An 8,337-nucleotide genomic window follows, 5' to 3' on the forward strand; every position below is an offset into this window, starting at 1 on the left:
ACAGGCCAGAAATGACCACAAATATTGAAGAAGGAGCCAAAACCAGCTTAAAACTAGTAAGGAATGGGCAGAATAAGATGGAAAAGCCTCTCCATTGTTTACAATTTGCCAAAAGAATCTAAAAAAGGTTTAGAAACGGAGAAGAGTAAGATAAAAATGACCATACAGGAGTTAAACCAAGCTATGAAGGGCAAGACCAGGTTAGAAATGGGTAGCCTGAAGCAGATTAGAAATAGGCAAGAGCAGCTTAAAACAGGACAGAAAAGACCATAAATATCTAAGAGGTAACCAAAAACAGTTTAAAACTAGTAAGGAATGGGTAGAATAAAAATTCTGTCTTAAATTTCTATTCAGATCTGAATGGAAAGTGAACACCTTACTTCATTGTAGGGTGAAATTAATGTGAAATAAACAGTACAGGGGCTATTAGGAACTGCCCATTCAGAATGGTGTGTGCCTTCCTGAGGGTTGTGTTTATGTACCCACTCTTCCAAAGTCTCCCAGAACTGAACAGAATCATAAAGTCTCCAAGAGGATTTACTGAATCACACACAAATGAAGTGGTTGCGTCTTCTCATGCACAGAACATTCATTTGATAGAATGTCTCTGGGGCTAGGTGAGGAAGAAGACCAACCAGCTAACAGATGGAACAAAACCCCATCACAACACTGCAATCACACCTCACTCTGTGGGCCCTGTGGATAGAACTAGAATTTTCCATTGCTCTCAGGTGCCTCGTTAAGGCACTGAGGGCATTAGTAAGCCTTAATGACCCTAAACAGCCTCACCTGTGCACCAGACCACACCCAGGAGCCCTATTTAAACCGAGCTCTGTACCTCAGTTTTCTTTAGAACTCTGTTGGAGGAATGCTGCTCTTCAGCTCTGTCCCTGCCTGTGAAGATTCTTAGTCTGGACTTCAGACTGACTGCCTGGCTTGATCTTCTATATGATTATAGAGCAGCTTGGCAATTGCTGGACCTGATGGTGATTTGTGGACTGGATTGCTGCTTGTTCACAAGCCTGATAGACTCCTGGCTGGACTTGGCTGCTGCTGGACCTTCTCTTCTTGGGTACCTTGAAATTGGGCCTAGGCTGGCAGAGGTCTCTTCTCCTGCTGTGGGAGCCCAGAGGTGGCCTGGTCTGCTCTTGTTTCCTGAGGGCTGTGGAGATCCCTGCAAGGTTTGTGGGCAGTGTGGAGGATACGGCTCTGAGGGTGAGCCTGTGCTGCGGCACCAGAGGGGCCTCTTGCCAGGGAGCCGGGTGGGACGTTTTGGTTTGTGTTTGTCTTGTCCTTGTCTATCAATGTGAGGGAGTGAGTGAGCTTGTCCTTTAGGCACCTGTTAAAATTGCTGCAGCTTAGCTTAAGCCTCCCTGGAAGGAGAGCAGGTCTCTGTGCAGTAACAGGGGCGTCTTCCCTAAGTCCACGAGCGGAGGGATGGTCTGGACTCGCCCCTTCTTTCCAAAGACGGCGCCAAGCCACTTAGTCGTGGTGCAGGCAATGCGACCTGCCTGTAGTCAGGATCTGGGTCTCTGCCTGCATGGCTGCCTGTGCTGCTGGTGGCCTGGCAGCGTGACCCCCTGTTGTCAGGGCGTGTCACAGTATTTTCCCCTTTGTGCCTGGAAGCCGGAGAGCTTCAATACGCCGTCACCATAATGAGAACAAACCAGACCTTGTCAAGCCCCAGTCCCTTCCCTCTGTACCACTGACCGGGAGCTAGTGAGAATGCATGTACAGTTTAGAGTGAGCTACTGCGTGGGGCTGCAGAGTGGTAATGGAAGGGCTAAAGGCATGAAGCAGATTTGGGATTGGAGCACTGTGTTTCCAGCTTTGACATCAGTTTTCTGTTTTACTTCAGTGCAACTATTTTAGTAATTATTTTTTTTCTTATTAGTTCCTGTCCTTCACCTCTTGGGGAGTTTACTTACTGGATGCACTTCCTGGCCTTGTGTTTGACGCAGCAAAAGAAGATGTGGCACTGCGGACGAGCATACCGAGGAAGCTGCTTCTGGTAAGTAGGTGGAAGTAGAGAGAATAACAGTGCATTCAGCTGGAACTTCAGCACTGAGGCAAGCATGTATCTTGCTGATCTGCTTTGAAAGCTCAGGGCAAAGGCACTACCTTGTCCAGCAGCATAATCACTTCTTTTGAAGTCATTGACTCTTCAGAGGTTTGCTCCATCTGAAGCATTGTCTGCTTTTTTGCACTGCCTTTCTTTGGTATCACAGTGTCCTTGGATAGGTTGCTTCCTTATAAATGTAATGGTGTTTGCTTTGGAACAGTCAGACAAGCTTAGCTCCTGTTGGGCCAAGCTCTTGAATCTTTAAAAGTCAGCTAAGCTGTAAATTGTTCTGCGATTTCCTTGCGATAGTCTGGTTGTGCTGCCGGTCAGCACACAGAAAGAACAGGTCCCTTTTTCAGCTACACTAGCAAGTCTTTTAGCACAGCAGGGAGCTGTGGAGCAGGAGAAAATGAATGTCGGGTTTGGTGTGTGAATAGTTCTTGGGGAATGGGTAGAAGAAAAGGTTGTGTTGGGAGTAAATGTTAGGCTCTGCAAAGCTGAGAAATGTCCAGGTTTTTGCTGCGATACTGAACCTCTTTCTCTTTAGGCTAATCTATTTAGCTTGAATTCATGTGGGTAACTCTGTGCATGTTTAGCAGGTGGATGTAGCTGACTCAAGGGGAAAGCTGAGCAACCTTGGATACTGAGCTCTAATTGGTGAGTCTAGAGGTTACTACTGTTTACAAAGCTAATGTTTATAACTTGCTTGTTCTTGTATTTGTAAAATTGCATTTGTGTATTTTGTAATACTGTATTTGTAAAAACACCGTGGGAAACTACAGCCTTGGCAGAGATCATTCTCTGCACGAAAACATGGGAAATTACAGAAGCATAACAAGACAATTGACCTTGCTTATGCCTGCCAAGAATCTTCTTGTCCAGCAACAAGGCTCAGGGTATTGGGATCGCTCACTGCGTGGCCTTGGCTCTGCAAGAATTGCATGAGTGCGGACTTGTAGAAATGCTTTTTGTTGTGTTAATAAAAAAATGGAGAGGGTGAGGGTGGATGGGAGGGACTATTGATTTTGTACTTGTATGGGTTGTTTCTGTACCCCTATGATGTTTTCCTCCCTGACTGTAACTTGTTAGAATAGTTGCCTTAACTGAAAAAGGAGAGGGTGAGGCTGGATGGGAGGGACTATTGATCTTGTATGGTGCCGCGGCCAGGTGGAGGGGAGAAAACACCGATACGATATAGGTTCACAAAATGCTCCGTTTATTGATTACAAGGCTGCTCTTAATATACTGTCTTACATGCGATCACGCATTACTTGATTGGCTGCTTCACTTTGCCCACGAGGGATACACGCTCCCCTTTACCTCTCCTGATTGGTTTCACGCCTTCGCTTCAGCTTAGCGTTACATCATGCTTCTGCAATTACTGGCATCCTGTTATTGCATTCCTGTTTTGCTGATCTTGACACTTCTTCTTCTTTTAACCTGGGGTCATAAGTTCACTTTCTCACAGCTTGCTGTAGGCCTCTTCAAGCGCCCATGCTCGACCCCCAACATCTCCCCCTCTTTTTTCAAATAAGGCGTTTGTCATCTGCTGCATGCGTTGCATAATACATTGTAACAAACAAGGTCCAAAAAACAAAATTAACAACATAATCATTATTGGTCCGCTAAACATCATGATTAAACTCCTTAACCAACTACTTATTCCTAACGATTTTAACCAAGAGTCTATAGGATTTGTTTCTACAGTAAGTTCTTTCATATTTTCTTTAAGTTCAAACAAATTCTTGTGAATAGATTCAGAATGATCAGAAAGATTCATACAACACATGCCCAGAAGCATTCTAATGCAAAGGGGATGTGAAGCAGCTGCAGAAGTAAACTGTACAGTGTTAACAGTCAAGGAGTTACACTCCCCCCCCTTTTTTTTTTTTTTTTGATCAGACAAAAAGCCATTTATTGCAAAGCTTTAACTCCTTATATACTATTGCTTACACACACCTACAGCAATTTGGCATATCATGATTGGATACTTGTCGTGAAGACCCTTAGTGACTAACATATAATTGGTTAAACACAGGTGTGAGAACTTGACCTCGAATGCTTGCCAACAGTCCACAGTTCTCATAACTCAGTGAATTACAGCTTCTTCTTATCTTGCTTGCTTAGGCTTCCTCGGGCCTCCCATGGCCTTGCTGTATCCCTCAGAGTTATTCAGAGCTCATGTACCAAATATTCATTTTCCTGTGAGAACACTGTCTCCACATCTCCCCCTTTTTAGTTTTACGAAAAGTTTTTGACAATTTATTGTGTCTGCTCTATCACTGCTTGACTTGTGTAATATAACAACCCACTACTCTAGGTAGCATTATTTCAGTAAGATTAGTCTGATTTGAAGTCACTTGAACCTTTATAACATGTGGCATATCAGTGAATCCTACACACCATGTAACAGGTTGGAATAGTTGGGATTTAACAGATATGCTCAGTATACTTTTCCATTACCCATGGTCACACATAATAGCACAGATATTACAAAGATTTTACAAAGATTTCTACCATTGCTGTTTCTTTATGTGGTTGAGTTCTGCGGCTTGGTATGTTTTGCTGGCAGCCAGTATGGTCCTGTTGATAGCTGTACACAGCTGGGCCTACCCTTTTTCTCCTGGATGGCTCTCTGATAACAGCGGAGGCCATCCCTCACATCAAGGTCTGGCATGACATGTGTCTCCACTGCTCTACGCCTGCTGGGTTGCAGCCAGCAGCGAAGCTAAAGGTTCTTCTTGGTGGCAAACACAGAGGCCAACCCAGTCTTGCCCTTGACTGTGGTAGCAGGCATTTGGTCAATCTCTGTCCTTGCACCTTGTTGTCAATGCAGAGTTTCACCTGCTTAACCCAGTAACAAGTCACTACTACAGCAAAGCACACACAGATTTACATTAGCAGAGTAACTATCACAGAGTGCATCAGCATGTTGAAGATGCTAATGGCAGCGAGGGACTAACCAAAGAAACTTCTTACCAGTGGAGTTCTCCCACCCTCTTAATTTGTTCCATTACTTGCTTTATAACAGTACCATCATCTTAGAATCTTTCTAGCTTTTGCCTTAGTATTTTCTAGCAGCTACTGCAAATTTGCTTTCTTTAACATCTCTTTTACAAGTGACAAATCCATACAATACAACGTATAGTTTCTTATTAGCAACTGGCTAGTAAATACAGGTGGTTTTATACACAAAATCACAACCTCTAATAATAGCTACTTTACAAGCATGCATATTCAAGCTGTTAATTTTCAGTTGCCCTCAAGTGATTTTTTTTGTTGTTGTTGTTTTTTGTTGTTGTTGTTGTTTTTTTTTCAAAGTTGCTCACCCTGCTTTGCACAGCTAAAACCACCGGCCTATCGGCAACTGCGCTTTTGCATTAACCTTTTCTTGCCCGAAAGGTTAAACTGCTACCTGTTAAAACTTTTACATGAACCTGACAACAAAAAATATACAGAACACTGTCTGCCCTCATCACACACACACACAGACACACACACACACATATGGGATCCCACAAGCACACTCCACACAACTACAATATTTGAAACACAAAATCCAGACAATCATTGTTCCCACTACACAGTCCCACATACAGGACGTGGCACAAGGACCCTGTAAAGACTATCAGGAAACCAGCTCCGAGAAGCATCATCGCAGTGCAAGGTGGCAGGCTGAACCTTAGCAGGCGTCCCCGCAGAGGCTCTGCCTCCCTTACATCGCATGAGGCTTGGGCTTTTATACTGACCAAAATGCACACTCGTTCCGACACAGGTGGCCAGCCTATGTTGGAGGAAGTTGCCAGCAATATCTATAAAGGTTTCCAAGGGTAGATAGAAACATGGACATACTTATATTTACCAACTTCTAGTACTTGAGTATCACAGAGCGACTGTATCAAAGGAGTAGTATACGGGGTCCCAACTCCACGGTCTTACACATTCTGCCCGATACCCCTGATAAGAGCATACAAGAGACCTTCCCATCTCGGGTGGGAAGCACACACACCATGGGAAACTGTGCAATACATCCACATCCCCCACCCATCTCACTTCTCCCTTTACAGCTACCCATTTATCATGAGGATATGGGGGATATAAATCAGGCTTCTTTTCCGGATGAATAGGCTCCAGGTCAAAAGCACCATCCAGGTCAGCATCAGCATTATCAGGCATCAGAATCTCAGGAGCAGCAACAGCAAACTGATGAACGTGCACAGGCTCCATCTCGGGGTCAATAGGGCTCAGGTCGAAAGGATCGTCTTCATCCCCGTCCTCAGTCTTCGCTGCTGCAGCGGCAACCAGTGGAGGTTCGGGGGGGGGGGGGCACGCTGATCTCCATGATCTCATTTTTTTTTACTTTAACATCTCTAAAACAGTTCTCCAAATGACTGACAAACTTTTCACAGCATCATTGCCTTTTGTAGCTGCATTCCACAGCTTAACTCATGCCCCATTCCACAAGGATATCTCAAATCCGGTAGACTCATAAATCTCTGGGTAACGTGTCTTCGACCATTTCAACATTAACTTTAGGTCTGTCTCTTTAAGGGTTGCTCCCTTCACCTTAGGAAGGACTGAAAACATCCATAAATCAGGGGCTTCTTCCTTAGTAATTTTCTCCCAAGTCTCGAGATTAAAAGCTTCACCGACTCCCACAATTCTTCCCCTGTCTTACGCCATTGATCTTTGGAGAATAACTGTCCCGTATTTTCTAACAACCCCCTTCGTCAGCACCAAAATAAAAAGTCCACAAGTTCCTGTCGGGGTATTGAGTACCCTGTTTTCTTCGCTACACATAGCACTCCTTCTGTCGTAGCCTTTTCTATCGCTGATACAGCGAAACCCATCCCGAACCAGACCGCAGTCTGCCTGACTCACCGGTCAGCCGTGGCCACGTAATTTGAGCTCTTTTCCTGCCTCTCTCGGGCAGCCTGCCTCTCTCGGGCAGCCGGGATCTCCACCTTCTCTCGTCCACGGTCTCTCTCTCTCCTGGTATCACGTAGGGTCACCAGAATGCCGCGGCCAGGTGGAGGGGAGAAAACACCGATACGATATAGGTTCACAAAATGCTCCATTTATTGATTACAAGGCTGCTCTTAATATACTGTCTTACACGCGATCACGCATTACTTGATTGGCTGCTTCACTTTGCCCATGAGGGATACACGCTCCCCTTTACCTCTCCTGATTGGTTTCACACCTTCGCATCAGCTTAGCATTACATCATGCTTCTGCAATTACCGGCATCCTGTTATTGGATTCCTGTTTTGCTGATCTTGACACTTCTTCTTCTTTTAACCTGGGGTCATAAGTTCACTTTCTCACAGCTTGCTGTAGGCCTGTTCAAGCACCCATGCTCGACCCCCAACAGTATGGGTTGTTTCTGTACCACTATGATGTTTTTCTCCCAGACTGTAACTTGTTGTACTTGTTGTCTGAACTGAAAAAGGAGAGGGTGAGGGTGGATGGGACTGGCCATCGATGTTGTACTTTTATGGGTTGTTTCTGTACCCCTATGATGTTTTCCTGCCTGATTATAACTTGTTATAATTGTTGCCTTAAAAAGGGAGAGGGTGAGTGTGGATGGGATGGACTATTCATCTTGTATGGGTTGTTTCTGTACCCCTATGATGTTTTCCTTCCTGACTGTAACTTGTTATGATTGTTGTGTTAATTGAAAAAGAGGGTGAGGGTGGATGGGATGGACTATTAATCTTGTATGGATTGTTTCTGTACCACTATGATGTTTTTCTCCCTGAATATAACTTGTTATAATTGTTGTGTTAATTGAAAAAGCAGAGGGTGAGGGTGGATGGGAGGGACTATTGATCTTGTACTTGTATTGGTTGCTTCTGTACCCCTATGATTTTTTCCTCCCTGACTGTAACTTGTTGTAATTGTTGTGTTAATTGAAAAAGGAGAGGGTGAGGGTGGATGGGATGGACTATTGATCTTGTATGGGTTGATTCTGTACCCCTATGATGTTTCCCTCCCTGACTATAACTTGTTATAATTGTTGCCTTAACTGAAAACGAAGAGGGCGGGGGTGGATGGGAGGGACTATTGATCTTGTATGAGTTGTTTCTGTACCACTATAATGTTTTTCTCCCAGACTTTAACTTGTTGTACTTACTGTCTGAACTGAAAAGGGAGAGGCTGAGGGTGGATGGGACTGGCCATTGATGTTGTACTTGTATGGGTTGTTTCTGTACCCCTATGATTTTTTCCTCCCTGACTGTAACTTGTTATAATTGTTGCCTTAAAAAGGGAGA

The 8,337-nt window shown here is 44.5% G+C and overlaps 1 long non-coding RNA gene across 3 annotated transcripts; it reads left to right on the top strand.

Moving 5' to 3' along the window:
• The first annotated feature begins 593 nt into the window (after positions 1–593).
• On the top strand, positions 594–3,067 carry LOC115946372 (uncharacterized). 3 transcript variants are annotated; one of them, XR_004550701.1, is made up of 4 exons: positions 594–1,181; positions 1,895–2,011; positions 2,659–2,719; positions 2,845–3,067. It is a non-coding gene; the product is annotated as an uncharacterized lncRNA (long non-coding RNA). The 3 variants fall into 3 exon arrangements; XR_004550702.1 differs by lacking the exon at positions 2,845–3,067 and having other exon boundaries at positions 834–1,215; positions 2,659–2,777; XR_004550700.1 differs by lacking the exon at positions 2,845–3,067 and having other exon boundaries at positions 837–1,181; positions 2,659–2,776.
• Positions 3,068–8,337: the final 5,270 nt, after the last annotated feature.

The sequence above is a fragment of the Melopsittacus undulatus genome, unplaced genomic scaffold (assembly GCF_012275295.1).
Source record: "Melopsittacus undulatus isolate bMelUnd1 unplaced genomic scaffold, bMelUnd1.mat.Z mat_scaffold_108_arrow_ctg1, whole genome shotgun sequence".
Classification (NCBI taxonomy): Eukaryota; Metazoa; Chordata; class Aves; order Psittaciformes; family Psittaculidae; genus Melopsittacus; species Melopsittacus undulatus.